The sequence below is a fragment of the Schistocerca piceifrons genome, chromosome 1 (genome assembly GCF_021461385.2).
Source record: "Schistocerca piceifrons isolate TAMUIC-IGC-003096 chromosome 1, iqSchPice1.1, whole genome shotgun sequence".
NCBI lineage: Eukaryota > Metazoa > Arthropoda > Insecta > Orthoptera > Acrididae > Schistocerca > Schistocerca piceifrons.
The window spans coordinates 511,231,824-511,251,699 of NC_060138.1; positions in this window are offsets into that span (position 1 = coordinate 511,231,824).

Sequence of the window (19,876 nt, forward strand, 5' to 3'; positions counted from 1 at the left end):
CTTGGGGAATGGCAGCCCATTCTTCACGGAGTGCTGCACTGAGGAGAGGTATCTATGTCGGTCGGTGAGGCCTGGCACGAAGTCGGCGTTCCAAAACATCTCAAAGGTGTTCTGTAGGATTCAGGTGAGGACTCTGTGCAGGTCAGTCCATTACAGGGACGTTATTGTCGTGTAACCGCTCCGCCACAGGCCGTGCATTATGAATAGGTAATCGAGCGTGTTGAAAGATGCAATCGTCATCCCCGATTGCTCTTCAACCGTGGGAAGCAAGAAAGTGCTTAAAACATCAGTGTAAACATAGTGCCACACAAAACAACAAGGGGTGCAAGCCCCCTCCATGAAAAACACGACCACACCGTAACACCACCGCCTCTGCATTTTACTGCTGGCAACACACACGCTGGTAGATGACGTTCACCGGGCATTCGCCATACCCACACACTGCCATCGGATCGCCACATTGTGTCACTCCACACAAAGTTTTTCCACTGTTCAATCGTCCAATGTTTACGCTCCTTACACCAAGCGAGGCGTTGTTTGGCATTTACCGGGGTGTTGTGTGGCTTATGAGCAGTCGCTCGACCATTAAATCCAAGTTTTCTCTTCTCCCGCCTAACTGTCATAGTACTTGCAGTGGATCTTGATGCAGTTTGGAATTCCTGTGTGATGGTCTAGATAGATGTCTACCTATTGCACATTACGACCCTCTTCAACTGTCGGCGGTCTCTGTCAGTGAACAGACGAGATCGGCCTGTGCACTTTTGTGCTGTAAGTTTCCCTTCACGTTTCCACTTCACTATCGCATCGGAAATAGTGGACCTAGGGATATTTAGGAGTGTGAATATCTCGCGTTCAGACGTATGACACAAGTGACACCCAATCACCTGACCTCATTCGAAGTCCGTGAGTTCCGCGGAGTGCCCCATTCTGCTCTCTCGCGATGTCTAATAACTACTGATGTCGCTGATATGGAGTACATGGCAGTAGGTGGCAGCACAATGCACCTAATATGAAAAACGTATGTCCTTAGGAGTGTCCGGATACTTTTGATCACATAGTGTACATAAAACGATAGTTAAATCGACACCCTAGCTGCAAACAGACGTTTTTATACATTATTGGGTACACGTTGAGAATGAGATCCTGGGTTCGAGTCCCGGTCGGGGCACACACTTTCAACATGTCCCCAATGATGTATATCAACGCCTGTTTGCAGCTGGTGTGTCGATTTAATTATGATTTCAATCTAGAGAAGCTGCACGGTCATCAGTGGTATCTGTTCTTTCGGGATGAGATACCTCCTTCATATATACATAGTGTATATGCTTATAGATTACCTTACGGCTCTCTCTTAACGTTGGTTAGTTAAGCTTAGCAACATCTTCACTGTCGATGGAGTTCCCTCGAGAACTGTCAGATAGGGACCGGAAAAAATCTGAACCAACAAGATAAGGATAATACTGGGAAATACAAAATCATCTCTCAAACAAGCTCCTGAGTAGCTGTTTTCATTACATTCGAGTTGAGTGTGAGTACTTTACCATGTGTAAAAGCAATTTCTGTAGCCTTTTTGACAGATTTCCTTCTGTTGTAGCCATTTAAAGGTACCAAGTGCAGTTCCTAGGGAGCAATTCGTAGTACAAGAACCCGATATTTTCGTTGTTCCTTAATTGAAGGACGAGGTATGTACATGCACTTCAGACTATCTGATATTAATACTGCACAGTGGTCACAATTCAGCACATCAGAAGCTTGATAGTCTTCCAGAACCGTACGTGACTCGTCAGTCTTAGCAGTGTGACCCTGTTTACAAGAACCAATCATTGTCTTATTTTAAACAGTACAAATGTTACAGGCAGCTGCCTCTAGTACAAGAAAACGACTTATAGTCGAAGCGTCAATGTAACTTTCCACATGAAACGCCATCCTCCAGGAGCTATCATTAGAAACATATTCTTTGAAATCTCATATTTGAAGACTTATTTGAGACCAGAAAATTCAGTATTTTAGCAAAGTTTATGTGGTGAGGGATGAAAAGCCTTCAAGTTTACATGCATTCCTCGTGGTTGCGGGGCTGAATTTTTTAATAAATCGAACAGAGAAAACCACCTAAATTTATGTTTAGAAGACAAGTACAATGCCTAACTTCTATTTTCAGACTTTACGACGATGTCATTACAGAAAGTGCACAAGATTAGATTAGACAACACTGAAGACAGAAATCAGTCGTGTCCTTTTCCAGTGAAGTACTTCCTTTAAACTGCGCTACTCCGGAATGCAGGCCTAGTATATTTACGATTTTGCTCAGCTGGGAAATAACTAATAAGTTAGCAGATTTGAGCATTCTTGAAAAAAATTTTACGTCTGTTATTCACGAAAACTTCGGAGAACCTAAATCAGCTTTTGCGGTCTAGGGTTTAAAAACGCTTGTCCTGAAGCCATAATTTTGAACAAGTTACCCCCCCCCCCCCATCTCTCTCTCTCTCTCTCTCTCTCTCTCTCTCTCTCTCTCTCTCACACACACACACACACACACACACACACACACACACACACACTTGGACACTAGCAATAATACAGTATCCGATCATTACACCTTTGATCCTCCTACTCATCCGCATTAATTTAAATTATTTCACATTCAGGGCTAGTTGCCATTCGCCCCACCAACTGGAAATGTCTAAGTCGTCTTGTATCTTCCTACAGTCCCTTAACTTCGACATCTTACCGTACACCACGGCATCATCAACAAACAACCGCAGAGTGCTGCCCGCCCGTCCGCCAAATCATTGATGTATATAGCGAATAAAGCCCGCCCGGTTGGCCGTGCGGTTTAACGCACGGCTTTCCGGAGTGGGGAGGAGCGCCAGCTCCGCGGCGCGAACCCGCCCGGCGGACTTGTGTCGAGGTCCGGTGGGCCGGCCAGTCTGTGGATGGTTTTTAGGCGGTTTTCCAACTGCCTCGGTGAATGCGGGCTGGTTCCCCTTATTCCGTCTCAGTTACACTATGTTTGCGATTGCTGCGCAAACAAGTTCTCCACGTACATGTACACCACTATTACTCTACCACGCAAACATATGGGTTACACTCGTCTGGTGTGAAACGTTCCCTGGGGGATGGGGGGGGGGGGGGGGTGTCCACCGGGGGTCGAACCGCACAATAACCCTGGGTCCGTTGTGGGACGGCGGAGGGGTGAAGTGGACTGCGGTAGTTGTCATGGGGTTGTGGACCACTGCGGCTGCGGCGGGGACGGAGCCTCCCCGTCGTTTCTAGGTCCCCGGTTAACATACAATATAGCGAATAACAGCGATCCTATACTACTTCCATGGGGCACTCCTGGTGATACCCTCTCTGATGAACACTCGACGTCGAGGACAACATTCTGGGTTCTATTATTTAACAAGTCTTCAGCCACTCACATATCTGTGAACTTATTCCATATGCTCGTACTTTTGCTAACAGCCTGCAATACGTTCTCTATTCGGTTATTTAACGGAAAAACAAGATCAGGATTCAGATATAGACGGTGTCAGACAGAGGCTTCTCGCTGGTGAACAAATTAGGGCACTATTTTGATAAAGGACTCCATTGTTATCTCAGTCTTTATGATAGAAAATTAAAAATTTGTCTCCCCAAGGAAAGTGTCAGCGCAGTTTCTCGGTACTGGGTGAATTTTTTCTTGGGTGACATCTGGGGCTAGATAAACCCATGATGAGAATTAAGGGGGCATCTCACCGGCCCTTCATTGCATACAGATATAAGAAGACTGGTCACTGAGTTCGAGCCCTAATACTCGTCGTGGTCTTCTCCATTCAGCCTGTAAAAATTGAAGTAAATGCTTCCAGTGATGACGAGTGGCATAAAATTCGCATAAAATTCTTCTAAAAATAATTTGATCTAGCAACTCATGTAACTGCATTACGAATTTCCAATTAGGTCTAGTAATTTGTTTCGAGTTTTTCCATTCCTTGTCCAGTTCTTAACGACAGATTTGTGTACCTGTTAAGTACTCGTGTATACTGCTTCACGATAAATACCCTGCCATTCACCTGTTTGTAGACGAGTTTCAAAGACCTCAGTTTTATATCCAGAGCGGTTTATTTCGTATTTTTCATCTTTTGGAATATGATACTGTGTGAGATCGTATTATTCGAAATTCTAATTACTGTTATCACACACAAATCAAAATGTATCTCGTTTCATGATATAATGTACGCATCTCAGATTTAGCGAATTAACTCTTGTTTCTCATCGATCAAATTTCGAAGCAAGGCACGTCGCACCTACTATCTTCATTTTATTGTTTGTGTCAGAATATTATTTGGCCAAAATTATGCGTATGAAGAAAGTTGCAGACTTTTATGGACTATAATGGCGCTAATGTTCACTGATGAGAGAAAATTTTAGCTTAAAAATATTTTTAAAAATTCAGAAAGTGCAGAAGCTCCTGTTTCCATTTATGTATTTAGTAATTTGTCGTTATTTCTCTTAAAAAATCAAATTATTCATACAAACTCATTTTTCGTCCTTTGGCGCTTTTGTGCAGTGCCGGAAGTTTTTATGCGAATGAGTTTGTCATTTCATGCACTCCAAGTGTGGCTTTCACAAACTGAAAACGTGTCACTGACGAGAGAAGCAATTGTACGCGACACGTTTCTAACCAATTTCGCACAAATGTTCCTTATTGAGAAAACACGAAAGACTTTTCGTTGTTGCTGAAGCCATATAGACAACTTGACGGAGAGACGCGGTGAGCGCTTAATGAAGAGGGGATGTTACCGATTCACGGGTTCTGGATGGGGTCCGCAATCCGATTTTGACAAAACATGAGTTTTGTTTAAGATACGTCTTTTTCACAGAATCAGTACCAGCAGTTCAGTATAAAGTGTAGATTTCGAATAAGTCTGGAATATTACCGAAGTCTGCATGTTCACCTCATTACCAACTAATATATATCTCCCGTCATTATAAATGATTATATAATAACGTAATAAACCAGAATTAGCACATCACAAAAAATTTAAACTTGATTATTGTGTAACATTATCCCAGTTGCAGATTATATTTGTGTTCTATAATGCAAGAGCACATGGATATGACTGACTAGCATTCATAACTGTTCTGAAGTACACTGCGCGAAAATCAGAACTTACTGACACCACCTGAAGCGCATTTTTCGCCTGTTAACTTTGATGTCGAACGCACAACAGCTCATAAAATGAAGATTTTCCGGGCGGGTTGTCTTAGTCGTTAGTCAATCTGCAAAGCCACGAAACTTTTTCGTTCCTGGCGTTTCGTCCAGAGCTGCGTTTCATGTCTTCAGAGATTCTTCTGGTTCCGCTGAGTCTTGTTGACTGACGGGCTGGTCAGCGACAGCGACACGGGTTTGAGTACTGGAAACTCTGAAATTCCCGTTTAAGATCAAGTATTAACATTCTGTTTTTTACTTTCAATCTTCTTGCGTGGTTTCATATCTAGTCCTTACGTACGGTTGCCATTACTTGTAGCAAATTTAGTGGATTCTGTTACTGCTATCTAAGTTGCAGTTTTGTTATATTTTATATTACTGATTTTTCTTTTTTTAATTAACGCTCCATGTTAGTCCCGAAAGTGCAGTGGCCGTTACAGAATGAGCCGGTGCCTTTGTATATGAGGCTTTTGTTCCCCATCTTTCTGATATGTACTTTTGTAGAGTTAGCAGTCCTTTGGCAGAAGTTCCTTGTAGTTTCTCGAAACCGTTCTTTCACTCAGGTACGCCAGTCTGTAGGTGCAGTTCTCGCGATGAATAATCCCGATGAGAACCAGTCGCAGAGTCCTGTTCTGACTTCGTTGCAGACTTCGCCACGATAACCAGAAGCTATGTGGTGGAGTGATTAGGGGGTGGGTTAGTTTATAAACACATACTTCAAAGTACATTTATTACGAATAAAATTCCCAGAGAATAAACGGGATCTTAATTGCACCTTATCTTAATTGCACCTTATCTTAATTGCACCTGTAATTGATCACGACCACACTGGACTTAAACTGGCCGCTAAGGTCGCAGGTTCGAATCCTGCCTCGGGCATGGATGTGTGTGATGTCCTTAGGTTAATTAGGTTTAAGTAGTTCTAAGTTCTAGGGGACTGATGACCTTAGAAGTTAAGTCCCATAGTGCTCAGAGTCATTTTTGACTTAAACAAGAAAACATTACAGAAGAAAACTCAATCGCAACTTCTCGTTTGGACCTTGAAACGCGCAATTAACTCTGAACGTCAGAAAATTACTGCGGCTACAAGCCAAAGAGTTCTTACAGTCACAAAATTTACTACTGATTGAAGTAAAATTGCAAGATATGAAAATCTTTTCAAATACCGCCACCAGTGATAAATTTTGTTGATTGCTAGAGTATTTATTTAGCGACATGTTTCGAAGTGATACCTCATCATCAGGCTATAGTAGCATTACAAAAATATTTAATGTAAGTGTATACAGATACTGAAGTTGTTTTACATGACTGCTGTGATCGTCCTGTGGAGCGAGAGAGAGAGAAGGATAATCCAGTAAGGGGCGGTCACTTCCTATATTGGTCTGTTGTTCACATGAAATTTTTTATAAAACACTTACGTTGTTCTTGGGGCGTTGCAGTTTTGCTGAGGTATCACTATTTCCATAGCTCTCTTGAACGTCTCCACCATTGTTCAGAAACTCCACAAGGATAACTTTAAAATGCGATAACGGAAGACTAACCAACAGTGCAGAAAACAAGATGGCAGTCAAAACAAAATTAGTTTCGATTTGACTATCGACATTTCGATCCTGCTGTTGTCAGTAGCAATGTCTTCTGCATGTCTTGCTGTCGTATCACTGATGTTTAGTGGCATAGTATGTTACAAAATGAGCGAATGTGACAATTTTATAATGCAAAAGACAGTATAATGGCTTCCTATTTTAAGAATTACATTTCTAGTATCTACACTCACATACTGTATAACTTTAATGTGACGTACTCACTACTTTAAGAGAACTGAAATGAAATTAATAGAGAAGTATGATTTTTTTAACTCTTTCATTTCTCTATTACCGTGGAAGTTATTCCCTGATGTCTTGACAGATATCCCACCATGCTGTCCCTTCTTGTCGGTGTCTTCCATATGTTGCTTTCCTCACCGACGCTCCGGAGAACCTCCTCATTCCCTACCTTAACCGTTCACTAATTTTTAACGAACTTCTGTAACATCACATCTCAAAATCTTCTATTCTCCTCTTTATCGGTTTTTGCACAGTCCATGCTCCACTACCATACAATTCTGTGCTCCAAATATACATTCTCAGAAATTTCTTTCTCAAGTTAAGGCCTATGTTTGGTACTAGTAGACTTCTTTGTCCAGGAGTTACCTTTTTGCCAGTGCTAGTCTGCTTTTTATCTCCTCCTTTATCCTCCCGTCATAGCTTATTTTGCTGCTGAGGTAGCTGAATTCCTTCATTACATCTACTACGTTATCACCAATTCTGATTTTAAGTCTCGCGCTACTCTCATTTCTGCTACTTCTCGTTACTTTCATTTCTTTTGGATTTACTCTCAGTCCCTATTCTGTACCCATTAGAGTGTTCATTCCATTCAACAAATCATGCAATTCTTCATTATTGTATCATATCACTGACATCCTATCACCCTGTATTTTAAACTCACTCTTGAGCGTTTCATTTCCATCATTGCTTCTTCGATGTTTAGATTGAACAGTAGGGTCGAAAGACTACATCCTTGTCTCTCGCCCTTTTTAATCCTAGCACTTTATTCTCTGTATTCCAGTCTTATTGTCTTCTAAAATATATAATTTGCAATAAAATATTAGGTACGTCACCAATTTACATCACCAAGGCCTGCAATGCTGTGCAGAATGATCCCATAAGCAAAATTCCGGAACTGAAAACAAGGAAAATTTGCCTTCAATAGCTTACAGTTTACCACAGTTCCAGCAATGAAAGCACGAGTAAATAACAGGTCATACATACCGGCCAGTGAAGTAACCGTAATCTATACTTACCATTCCATATGAGCGACATTAAAACATGCCAAGATTTCCATCAATTTTCAATATAAATCAACGCTTGGATTTAAAATGAATTGCTCACATGCAATCTTAAACAATGTCGCATTACACATAGTGAGATGTATTTTCACACCGCCACATCTCGTCACATAAAACACTGATTTGAATAATGAAAGAGGCCGAGAGCCATTTATTTGCCAATGTATAATATTTAACTACGCATTGTAATGATGCATTTTGACGATTTACAAGGAGAGGTGAATCCAGCGCCACTGACGCGCCTAAGAGACGTAGACTAATTCAGGGCGCATGTAAAAACATCGATATTAAAGACAGACTCTCAAGACATTTGAATTTTACGAACAAAAAAAAGCGCGTAACCCATCGACCACTGCCAGACGGCATAACTCTCTTTTTATCTCCTGTATAATACGGACGCAACATTACATAGGGTCATTATAAGATTTGTAATTTGTTTAAATCCATTGAGAAATACAGTTACTTTGTAGCATGTGGGACTAGCATGTGTAAAAAACGCAGAGTGGTTAATGAATGGACATTTCTACGTGATATCTAAACTTTTCAAACCACTCAAGCTCTGTCATTGTTATTGTCGTAAGTGTTAACATGTTCTATGGACTTAACGTCCAAGTTCGTAATTATAGTGTCAATTACTCCAAATTTGTGTTTGCTTAATCATTCAGAGCCAACCGTATCCGACGTGTCATTGTGCGGACAGAACAGTCGAGGCCGACGTTAACATACTACTTATATTCCCCCCTTGTAATATTCTTCAAACTCAGTTTTAAACTGGCCATTAGGTACATTCTCAGTGCGAGTGATGTCCGGGAATTTCTTAGCAACCTTCACTTCTCAGATCGCACCTCGCTCGCACAAAGCCTCACTGTTGCACAGTCGTACGCGGCACTTTCTAAACGGGAAAGGGAGCCACGCAAGTATATGTTGCTTCCCCTTCTCAATCTGATGCTTAATAATAACAATATTTCCTTACATCAGAATAGCTAGAGCCAAAGCAGGTGAAGGTAGTCATGTAAAAGTCAGCTCTCAGCTACGCTGGCAGTACAAATGCAGAAGGAAGCAGTTACAAAGCTAGGATCCAGAGTTCAGAACAGTAATACCTTCGCTTCTAGAAGATTGCTTCCTTCTCTGCAAATATGGCTGTAATAGACAAAAGGAAGGCGCCAAAAATTAGTTCTTTCCGTCGGCCAACGTGCAACCAAAATACGGTAGGATCATTACGATAATGACCACTGCAAAATACTGCCTGCCCCGACAGTAAGCGAAACTACCAGCGGCGTGCAGCACGTCCAGTAGCACACATATGCTTGTAAACTGTCTTGCCAAGCTGGGTACACTCACCTCACTGCCATTACGCCAATTCCCCCTCGCCTAGCTTCCCTACCGGCCCCGGAACGCCATCTAGCCACACCGTGCACCAGCGAACCAAAGATACGAAAGCAGAAATGTTATTGACTTGCTCAATTTGTGAAGCTCTTTCTTTTGGACGAGTCATCCATTTTTTTCTTAAGCTGTAATCATTTGTTTGTCTGCATATGTACATCAAATCTACCGATATCCGTCCCATTCGGATAATTCCTTCGTAGTGCGTCTTTTCTTTGTCTTAGAGTGTATGTTGTTGTTGATTTTGTACGTGGTACTTATGATTCCGATTATGGCTATCTGCAAATGTACTTCTATTAAGGAATACTTAGAATGAAGGCGATGGTTTGATACTGGGCGTTGTATATTCCAAGTAAAGAATATTTCTCATTGCAAGTTTTACTATTGCAAGTTTCACTATTTTATATAAGTCTTTTCCACCCGTTTTGACGGAAAACGGGTGCCCTTTTGCCACTTGCTTCAGATGCTGACAGAGTGTCATGTAGTCTTTCGAGAACTACACGACAATCGTTGGTGGTGCTGTGCCTCGGTCGAGGGGCACAGTGCTGCATGATGATTCATCACTGTCATCAACCTCTTATTCTTTGTTGCAGGGTCTGCGGCCGTGAGCTTGACAGCGCGGGCTGTACTGTAAATTTGATGCCTTACTTGGAGGCCAGCTTTCTTACCCAAAGAGTGCACCCTTGTTGCTAGAGGCGGTGGCTGATTTCTTCCCTGTAGCTGTGCTGGTCCTTTTCAGTAGCAGGCCTTTTCCCGCTGGTATTTCTTCTGCTTCCACGTGAGTGGTGGAGTGGGCAGGAATCAGACCCACTAAACTGGCAAGTTCGTCAAATGCCCAATCACAAGGCCACCGAGATATACTAGCTCTGTGGAGTACGTCACAGCATGTGATACTATAGGTCTTACGACTTGCAGCAACTGTCTCCAGCAGGAAGCGAGTTACTATCTGAGTGTACTTTAATACTTCATAGCTGCACGTCTAAATAGACCCACGCTCTCGATAACATATGACAAAGTTAAGAGTGTTGTTGGGTACGTTTTCATTTACATACTGATTTTCCGCCTGGCCTCTGACGTAGCTGATCGTCGTCGATGATTGTCGGGCATGTTCGTTGCGGCATGTATGTCCCGTGGGCCCCAGGCCGATCAGTAGTAACGTCCATTTCAGCGTCATTGTTCTTCCGAAAGGTCGTCGTAGTGGGGCGACAGACTTCGACTACCGATAGGCCGAGACCCGCCACTTGCAGTGTCGTCGACACCAGTGGGTCCCTGGCTGAACTCACGTCCGCAACATACTCGTTTGCTTCGATATCGCAACGCAAGCTCCACCAGCGTGTGGAGCCAAAGCTCCATCGCCGGGAAAACGTACTCTTGCTGCGACATCACTATGCTGTCTCCTGTTCCTCTGGAAGGCCAGACGTCGGAGAGCGACATAAATACGTCTAAGGAAGTGTGGTAGTAGTTTACAAATGATGTACAGAAATAATCTGTGCCAAAGGTAAAAATTAACTATAGAACTGTCATCTGTCAACCTCAAAACTTATCTATCAATTCTACGTTTGATGACTATTTTCTGTTAAAATTGCTTCCAAAGATCAGACTTATCTTCGCCAGACGACAGTTTGATAGCGAAGTTGAGAGAGGACGAGTTACTCTCTCACGTATTTTTCGCATATGGAAAAATAGTTAAAGATTTTGTTACAACCTGACGCACCTTGAGTGAGACTCTAGAAAGTCAACAGCCTGAGCAGATCTTGATAGAGCCTGGTAGGGTGCTAAAAGCATGAGGTATTTTTATGGTTCTTAGCTCGTAAAAATGGCTTGTTGGGTGTTGAAAGCGATTGTCAGCGAGCCCATGCCTTAGTAAATCTTGCCAGACAGGTTCACAGCCGTACAGGGCAGACAGGGCAGCCCATCACTGAGACAGGTCTCCAGCAGAACAATGCTGCGATACCTGCCACAGTGCCAGCAGTAGCCTGGGCTGGAGCGACAGCCTAAAGGAACGCATCTACACAGTGGACTGAACCAGGCATTGCGTGCAGAGCCACGCGTAATAAAAATTCACAAGTTTTCATGTTCGCCGATAGTGCAAATAGGCCAGTGAGCCACTCTCTAGCTGCCTCGGTTGTATAAGAAAACATCCGACGTCTGAGAAATGTTTAGAAAAAAATGGCTCTGAGCACTATGGGACTCAACTGCTGAGGTCATAAGTCCCCTAGAACTTAGAACTACTTAAACCTAACTAACCTAAGGACAACACACACATCCATGCCCGAGGCAGGATTCGAACCTGCGACCGTAGCGGTCGCCTGGTTCCAGACTGTAGCGCCAGAACCGCTCGGCCACCAGCGGCCGGCGAAATGTTTAGAGATAGAATCTTTATTACACCTCATAGCTAGGACTAGCAAGCTCATAGGAAAAGGTGATTTTCATAAAGATCTTTAAGATTGTAAGTGTTCGCTTGTTGCCATGGGAAGCAACACGACTTTGGAGAAAATCGTCTCTTCCTCCTCTGCAAAAACTTTAAAAAGCAAGTAATTGGAGGTTTCTTTTTTTTCCAGAGATGCAGGTTTCTTAACTCTTTCCCTGTTTCGAAATGAGTTTGTGCTGTCGTGTGGGAGGGGTGATTTAACGCCTCTAGAGCCCTGTGATTGGCTCAAGATGTGGTGAAGGCGGGGTCGTTCATTGCGGGAAAACGGAATTTTTTTTCTGGAGATGAACGAAGCGCTCAGTTGCTGGACTTTGGTCTGGTAAGGACTTCTGGTCGAAGCTCTGACATGTGTGGTTGGTGCTTGGGACCTGTCCTGAGACTGACTTCACTTGCGAGTAGTTTAGACTGGGGAGCCTGTGGTGAAGTTCTTACTGTACCGACAGTGTGACTTCAGACATCTCGGACTACTCGTTTGCTGAGGGCACACTTATTCGTTTTTCGTTTACCAGTCTTGACGTTTCGTATCCTTGTGTGCTCTGCTGTATAAGTGAGCCAAATTGGTCCCTGGTATGACCTGCAAACGGGTGTGTCACACACTGAAATCAACTGTGATTTCAGGGCTCTGGTGGAGAGTAAATTGCGATCCGTCTGCCTGCTCGCTAGACCGTGAGATTTTTGCATTTCTTTCGCGGCCACGATCGATTCACAGATGCCGCCTCCACGTCTCACCTCCGCCGCACACATCTCGCCAGCTGCAAGTTACATCGCCGCACGAAGTAAACTTTGTAACGTACTGCCGCTCCGGCATTGTAAGGGCGTACAGATCTCAATCGCTACTTGCTTTCAGCTGCAACTATGTAGAGAAACTTCGATAGATTTGATCAGTCAAAGTCTGCTCAGCGTCAGATCAATTCAGATTGCGTTATCCACAGTTTTAGGGCCAGAGTACTTGACTCACTCCACTAGTTGAACTGTCTCCGCCACCCAGGATCCTTGTCCAGTGTAGTCTTGAATCACCTGTTAGTTGTTTACGGTGTTCAATCAGTAACTTGTTTAGCATAATTTATGTCTGTTTTAAAGAAAAATAAATGTTGTTAGAACACTAAGATTTTGCCTACACAATCAATCATTTATATAGTCCCACTAGTGTTAACTTTCAAAGTTTTATCTTTGACGACGAGAATGTATAAATTTCTACCAAGCTCCCCTTTTCACGGTATTTATGTCGCTCTCTGACGTCCGGTGCAGTAGTCGGAAAGCCTCAGCAGAGCCAGGAACGCTTCTGAAGTCCTAAGCAACTCTGCATGAAACGTCAGAAACCAAAAGTTCCCTGGATCATTCACTAGCAAATAACAGTTTTAGTTAATACGAGAAGTGATTATGAACGAGTGTGTGTATCGTGATCAATTCTCTTATTCGTCTGGAAGTCATGCAAATTTCTATTCAGGAGATGAAATTCTACTAAGGGGAAGACGTTTGCCCAGATAAGTCATATCCGGATATCCTGTGACGATGACTTCAACAGTTACCCTCCAACATTTCCCAGCAACTGATGAAAGCCATCAGTACGTGCGTCTATCTGTCTCCCCACAAACACGTCACAACATACCACCTGATATTTTCTGCACACTCCTAACTGCACCACTAGGTGGACTACGCCTTTCAGAATAAACTAATCGTTTTGCGTCCACGCATCCACACTTTAACTCTTGAGCTGCTGCCCAGGGGAAAATAGGCATTAATGGCTTGCTCCTGCCACATATTAACCAACCTAAAAACATACTACCCCTAATAGCTATAATTATTAGTCTGCAAATGAAGTAGATACTGACGTAATGTTGTTCAGTACACTGTTCTGTCACCAGTAGAGATATCTGCATTTCTACTGTTGTAACGGCGACCGAACGGTCGCGGGGTTGAAGTGACGGAAAGCACGGCGGGACCCGCGGAACGGCCAGCGAACAACAGCACAACGGGACAGAACGAACAACAACAAGAACGGAAGAACGGGGTCACAAGAAAACCTAACAACCACGACCACTCGTACACAGAACGAGAAAGTAAATAAGCTGTCTAAGGCCAGGCGATGTGTCCTGAGACGTACGCAAGATTAGACTCGCTGGCTGAGCGAGAGGCAGGCGCTTAAACACTCTTTCGGTGGCGCCGATATTGGCCGCTGGAAGCACGTGTTCCACTGTGACGCTCTCACACTAAATGCAGGCCAGGAGGCGCGAGCCGCCACGGCTTACGGCGCGATGGTGCAGAGACCTCTAGGAGTCTTCGACGTCTGGCGGGGATTCAAATTCCGCGGCACGCGGTACCAGATCTACCCCTAACACTTCATATAAAAAAGAAAGAATCCCTCTGACAACGAATTCATTAGACACAAAACGCAAGCTTGGGTATGGGAAGTAGGAGAAGAAAATCATTCTTGGAACTGCCAAAGAAACCATTCGAGAATTCACCTTAAAAGGTTTAGAGAAAACATGGAAAACTTTATTCTGGATATCTGGACGGAGCCGGCCGGAGTGGCCGTGCAGTTCTAGGCGATACAGTTGAAAGGTGGCTACACTGAGTCACAGCGCCAGAGATTGCGGCAAAGAGTATTATTATTCCGTCAACACATTGTCGTCGTAATGCTCAGCGAAAACATCAGAAGTAAGAAACCTTAAACATTTTGTGTCTGATTCAGATTTTGTTAAACACTCGAAAAATTTCAAACTTTTCGGCATTCCGGCAACAGTCATATTCACACTTCCTTCCTTAAAGTTTAAAATTGCCTTATGTGCGTTAAGAAACTCCATGCCTAATATAATTTGTGTGTTGAGTAATGGAACAATAATAAAATTAGCAGAAAATTCGTATCCTTGACAAATGAAATTTAGGTTGGTCTGCTGTTTGACTTCCAAAGAGTATTATTATTCCGTCAACACATTGTCGTCATAATGCTCAGCGAAAACATCAGAAGTAAGAAACCTTAAACATTTTGTGTCTGATTCAGATTTTGTTAAACACTCGAAAAATTTCAAACTTTTCGGCATTCCTTATGTGCGTTAAGGCATTGCCTTATGTGCGTTAAGAAACTCCATACCTAATATAATTTGTGTGTTGAGTAATGGAACAATAATAAAATTAGCAGAAAATTCGTATCCTTGACAAATGGAATTTAGGTTGGTCTGCTGTTTGACTTCCACACTTTTTCCAGAAATAGCGCCTCGAATTGTAGTTTTAGAAGCAGGTAACACAGGACAAGCAATAGTTCTTACACATATACGAAAAACTGATTCACTAATGATATTCAATGGGCTCCCAGAATCTAAAACTGCACTGAACTTATTCTTACCTACACATACTTCAATAACAGGATGTAAAAATGCGTCTACATTATGTTCCTTTTCGTCTAGCAAAATGTCTCTCATGTCTTCCAGGCGTACGTAGTGTAAAGTCGTAGTGTCATTACTTTCTGAACCGTCTATATTCCTGCCAGAAGCCGAAGCTACAAGTCATTGTCGATTGTTTGCGTCACGTCTTTGATTATTCGCGTCAATTCGCGGATCAGTTTCTACGATTTGCACTTGTCTCTCTGAATTTCTGTCACGCGGAGGATGCCAATTAGGTCCCGCCTGTCTGTTACATGTAAATTCTTGGTTGTGTCTGTTATTAAAATTTCTGTTTTCCTGGCTATCTGCACGACTACTTCTTGTGTAATTTCGACTGTCACTTCTGAAATTATTGTTATATCTACTACCCTGGTTATTTCTGTAGTAAGAATTCCTATTATTGTATGAATAATTTCTGTTTTGATGATACCGATTACTGTTTCCGTATGACTGATCATTCCGGTAGGAGTTTCCATTACTGTAACTGTCTGTGTAATTTCTGTTTGACCGTCTGTTATTGTCATAAGGCTGGTATCTATTGTCCTGTCTGTTACGTCTGTCATTTTCAAAATTACCACTATAACGTCCGTTCCGATCACTATCCCTTTTCTCTGAAAATCTATTGTAATTACTGTTACTGAAAAAATTACAAGAAGTCCCGTCGTCGTTGTCATACTCAAGTTCTTGCAGCAACGTCTTAAAAGTCTCAATATCGTCTTTACATCTTCCGGCTAAAGCAATTTGTCTTATGGATTGTGGCAGCTTAGTTAAACAAATGCGAATTAATTCAGTCGGGCTATAAGGGTTGGAAAGGAACTGATTCTTTCGAATCATGTCTTCAAAGTATTCTGCTGGCGTGCGGAACTCAGACTGTTTAAAATTACGCTGCATAATAAGACTATGTTTGACTCTGTCTTGCGTGTTTTCGGACCAATACGCCGATAGAAATGCATGATAAAAATCATTTAGATTATTACAATCTCTAATAAGTGCGCGCATGCGCGTCGCCGGTTCGTTTTCTAAATATCCACACATAAATTCCAGTTTGTGACTTAGTGGCCAATTTGGTGGAAGTGCGTACATAAATTGATCTAACCATGAACATGGATGTATGTCATTCTTAGAATTGCGAAAGATCTTAAATTTCCGAACAGTTAAAAAGTGTTTATAATCAAAGTTTTCGCCTCGTGGCGACAAAGACCTACCGCGTCTGTCCCAGTCCCAATGTCGATTATTGTCAAGTTCGCGCGCCTGGCGCTCCTTGTTGCATCTCGTAAATGAAACAAATTATTTTCTTCAAACCCCTCTGCTATCTGTGATTCTAAATTTCTTCTGCTGTCTTTCCCAACGATTTCGCCTTCAATTTGTTTGACTTGCTTTCGTAATGCCTCAACTTCCCTTTTAACGCGCTCATTAAATTTTCCCTCATTTTCAACACGCTTATTTACGTTCTGGTACTCTTCGGTTTCTGCAAATGGCAATGGAGCTGTATCATCTGAATCTCTGTCCCCATTTAAACTAAGACTTGTCAATTTATCTGCAATCTCCTCAACTCTTTCCGATAAGTCACCTATTTGTTCTTTCTGTTTATTTACGTCTTCCGTAAGTGTCGCGACTCGGGTTTCAGTATTGACACATTTAGTAGTTAACTGTTCATACTGTTGTGTTAGGTTATTTATTCTGTCATTTGGCACGGATTCCTCGATTCTTTCAAATATTTATTCCTTATCGTGTGCACGTTGTAAATTTAACTCTGAAAATTTTTGTACTATCACGCGATCTCTTTCTTCCTGTTCTCTATCCTGTTCCTTTTGTCTGATTTCTATTGAAATTAATCCATTATTGTGAGCGTTCAAAATCGATTGTACTTCCTCTCTAATTTCTTTTTTAATTCATCTTTTATGTTTTTGAAACATGTCCCTATTCGTGAGTCTAACCGTGTTTCCATTATTTCCATCTCTGTTTTAATTGTTCCTATTGGTGATCCCACTGTTTTTAATTCAGATCCTAACTGTGATCCCAGTGTTCCCATGTCAGTTTCTAACCGTGTTGCCACTGTTTTTAATTCAGATCCCAAATTTAATATTGCACTCATCAACTGCTCCATCTTGACTGGTTCGAAATTCTTTTCGCCCCTAACATTTCCCGCAAAACCAACTTCTGTAAAGCTGTAAAGCTATCTGTGTTCGATACTATTCCAGAATCTTCTGTCGTTAATCTCGAATTCTGAAAATTTTTTGATTGTGAAAAATTTTGAACTGGTTCTGGACTACTTTCCCTGCTTATTAAATTGTTTTCTACTTCATTATTCATCATACTGTTCTCCTGTGTTAACAATTTCGTCATTCTCACTATCCATCATTTTTGCCTTTTTCATCGGTCGCGTAATCATTTACAAAACATACAAAACTTGTCACAATATGACACTTTATCACCAATAATATAATACCATTCACACGAAATGCTTCCCTCAAACACGATTAACGAACAATTGAAATCTTCATAATTGCACAAAATTGTCAAACGCGTATACAAGAAATCAAAAATTAAATTCTGCAAAAATACCATTAGAAGAAAAAGACAACTACAAATGTTCAATTACCAAATCTACACATGCAATATTCTATTACTACAAATTACTACAACAATACTACTGTCTGCTATTTTTACTATCAGAAGATTCCAAGGGACGATCCGAAGCAGCGGTCGCCACGTGCATGGGGGCTTAATTACATATAATGGAAATAATTTTAATTTTCGTCGCTGTCTGTCCGATTACGCAATCTCGTAACCGGTTGGCCCTGTCTGGTATAGTACACAATCTGACTGCATAGAATAACAACAAAGAATGAAACAAAACTTCCGTTAACACAATTAATTATTATGATGATAATGACAATAGATACAGAGACGCGATTGATGATATAATTAATAGCGAAGAATTAATTAATGAAAAGGTTAAGAAAGCTGAAGTGCCAGATGACGTTGCAAGAAAAGAACTGCACCAAATTTTGACTTCACATGCTACAGTATTTAGTCAACACACAGGAACTATACAAGGCTTACAATATTTATTTAAAGTAAAAGAACACACACCATTTCGGGGGAAAACGTACGCTATTCCTTTGGCTTACAGAGACAAGGTTAAGAGTGAACTTCAATACATGTTAGATCAAGGCATTATTGAGCCAGCAGTCAGTCCTTATACCAGCCCATTACACGCCGTTCTTAAAAAGGATGAGTCAATTCGTTTGGTTCTGGATTCCAGACAGATAAATAATATCATCATTCCTGAAACTGACCGTCCACAAAATTTAGTTGAACTTCTTCAACATTTCCATGGAATTAAAGTTTTATCCACGATTGATATGCGCGCAAGTTTTTGGCAAATAGAACTCCACCCGGATTGTAGAAAATACACTGCCTTTTTAGCCTTTGGTAACTGTTATCAATTTCGGAAATTATCGTTTGGACTTACTGTATCTTCAGCAGCATTCATTCGTAGTTTAAACGAAATTTTACCTGTTTATCTTCGTGGCAATATTACTTCATATGTTGACGATATTCTTATTGCTAAACGTTCTTGGAGTGAGCATAACAAAATGTTGGATTCATTATTACGTATTTTTGCAAGAGTTGGCATGACTGTGAACTTGAAAAAATCTGAATTTGGTCGTTCTCAGGTGAAATTTCTTGGTCATATTATTTCTACAGAAGGTATTCTTCCTGATCCAGAAAAACTAGACGCTATTCGTAATTATGCTGTTCCTACTACAAAACGTGATGTTCGTAGTTTCCTTGGTGTCTGTAATTTTCTTAGACGCTTTGTTAAATTGGACGATTTGACCACATCTCGTTTATGTGAACTATCTGGAAAGAAATCTAATTGGTGTTGGGATGAGGAAGCTCAATCAGAATTTGAACAACTTCGTGATGCTTTAGTTGCTGCTGCACTTCTTTCACACCCGGCTTTATCTAAAGATTTTTGTTTGGCGACGGACTCATCATACAAAGTCCTAGGTGCACATTTATTTCAAGAGATAGAAAAAAACGGCGTTGTAGTACAAAAAACTATTGCATTTTGAAGTCGTGTTCTCTCTAAATCAGAAAAGAATTATTCGATTACGGAACTTGAAGCTTTGGCTGTTGTATGGGCTTTCACAAAATTTCGCATATTTTTGTATGGCAGGCATACTAAGGTTTACACCCATCATCGAGCTCTGGAATTTCTTATGTCAGCAAAATTAACACATGGAAGATTGTCACGATGGGCGCTGTATCTACAGGAATTTGATTTTGGTATTGTTTACATACAGGGTTCTTCAAATATTATTGCTGATGCTTTATCACGTGCACCTATAGGTTTGAAACGAAGTGCTGAGGAGGACTGCAAGGAAAACAATTATTGTCTGATGTATATTCGAGGTGTTGCGTTTGAGAATTTTATTTCGTCTTCGCTCCAGGACATCGCTAAGGAGCAAAATAAGGATCCAATCTGGAAGGACATTAAGGAGAAGTGGAGGAGAAAGGAAAGCGTAGCGATTAGACAGTATTATTTAGTTCGCAATGATATTCTTTTTAAACGAAAATCGGTCGACAACTCTGTTTGG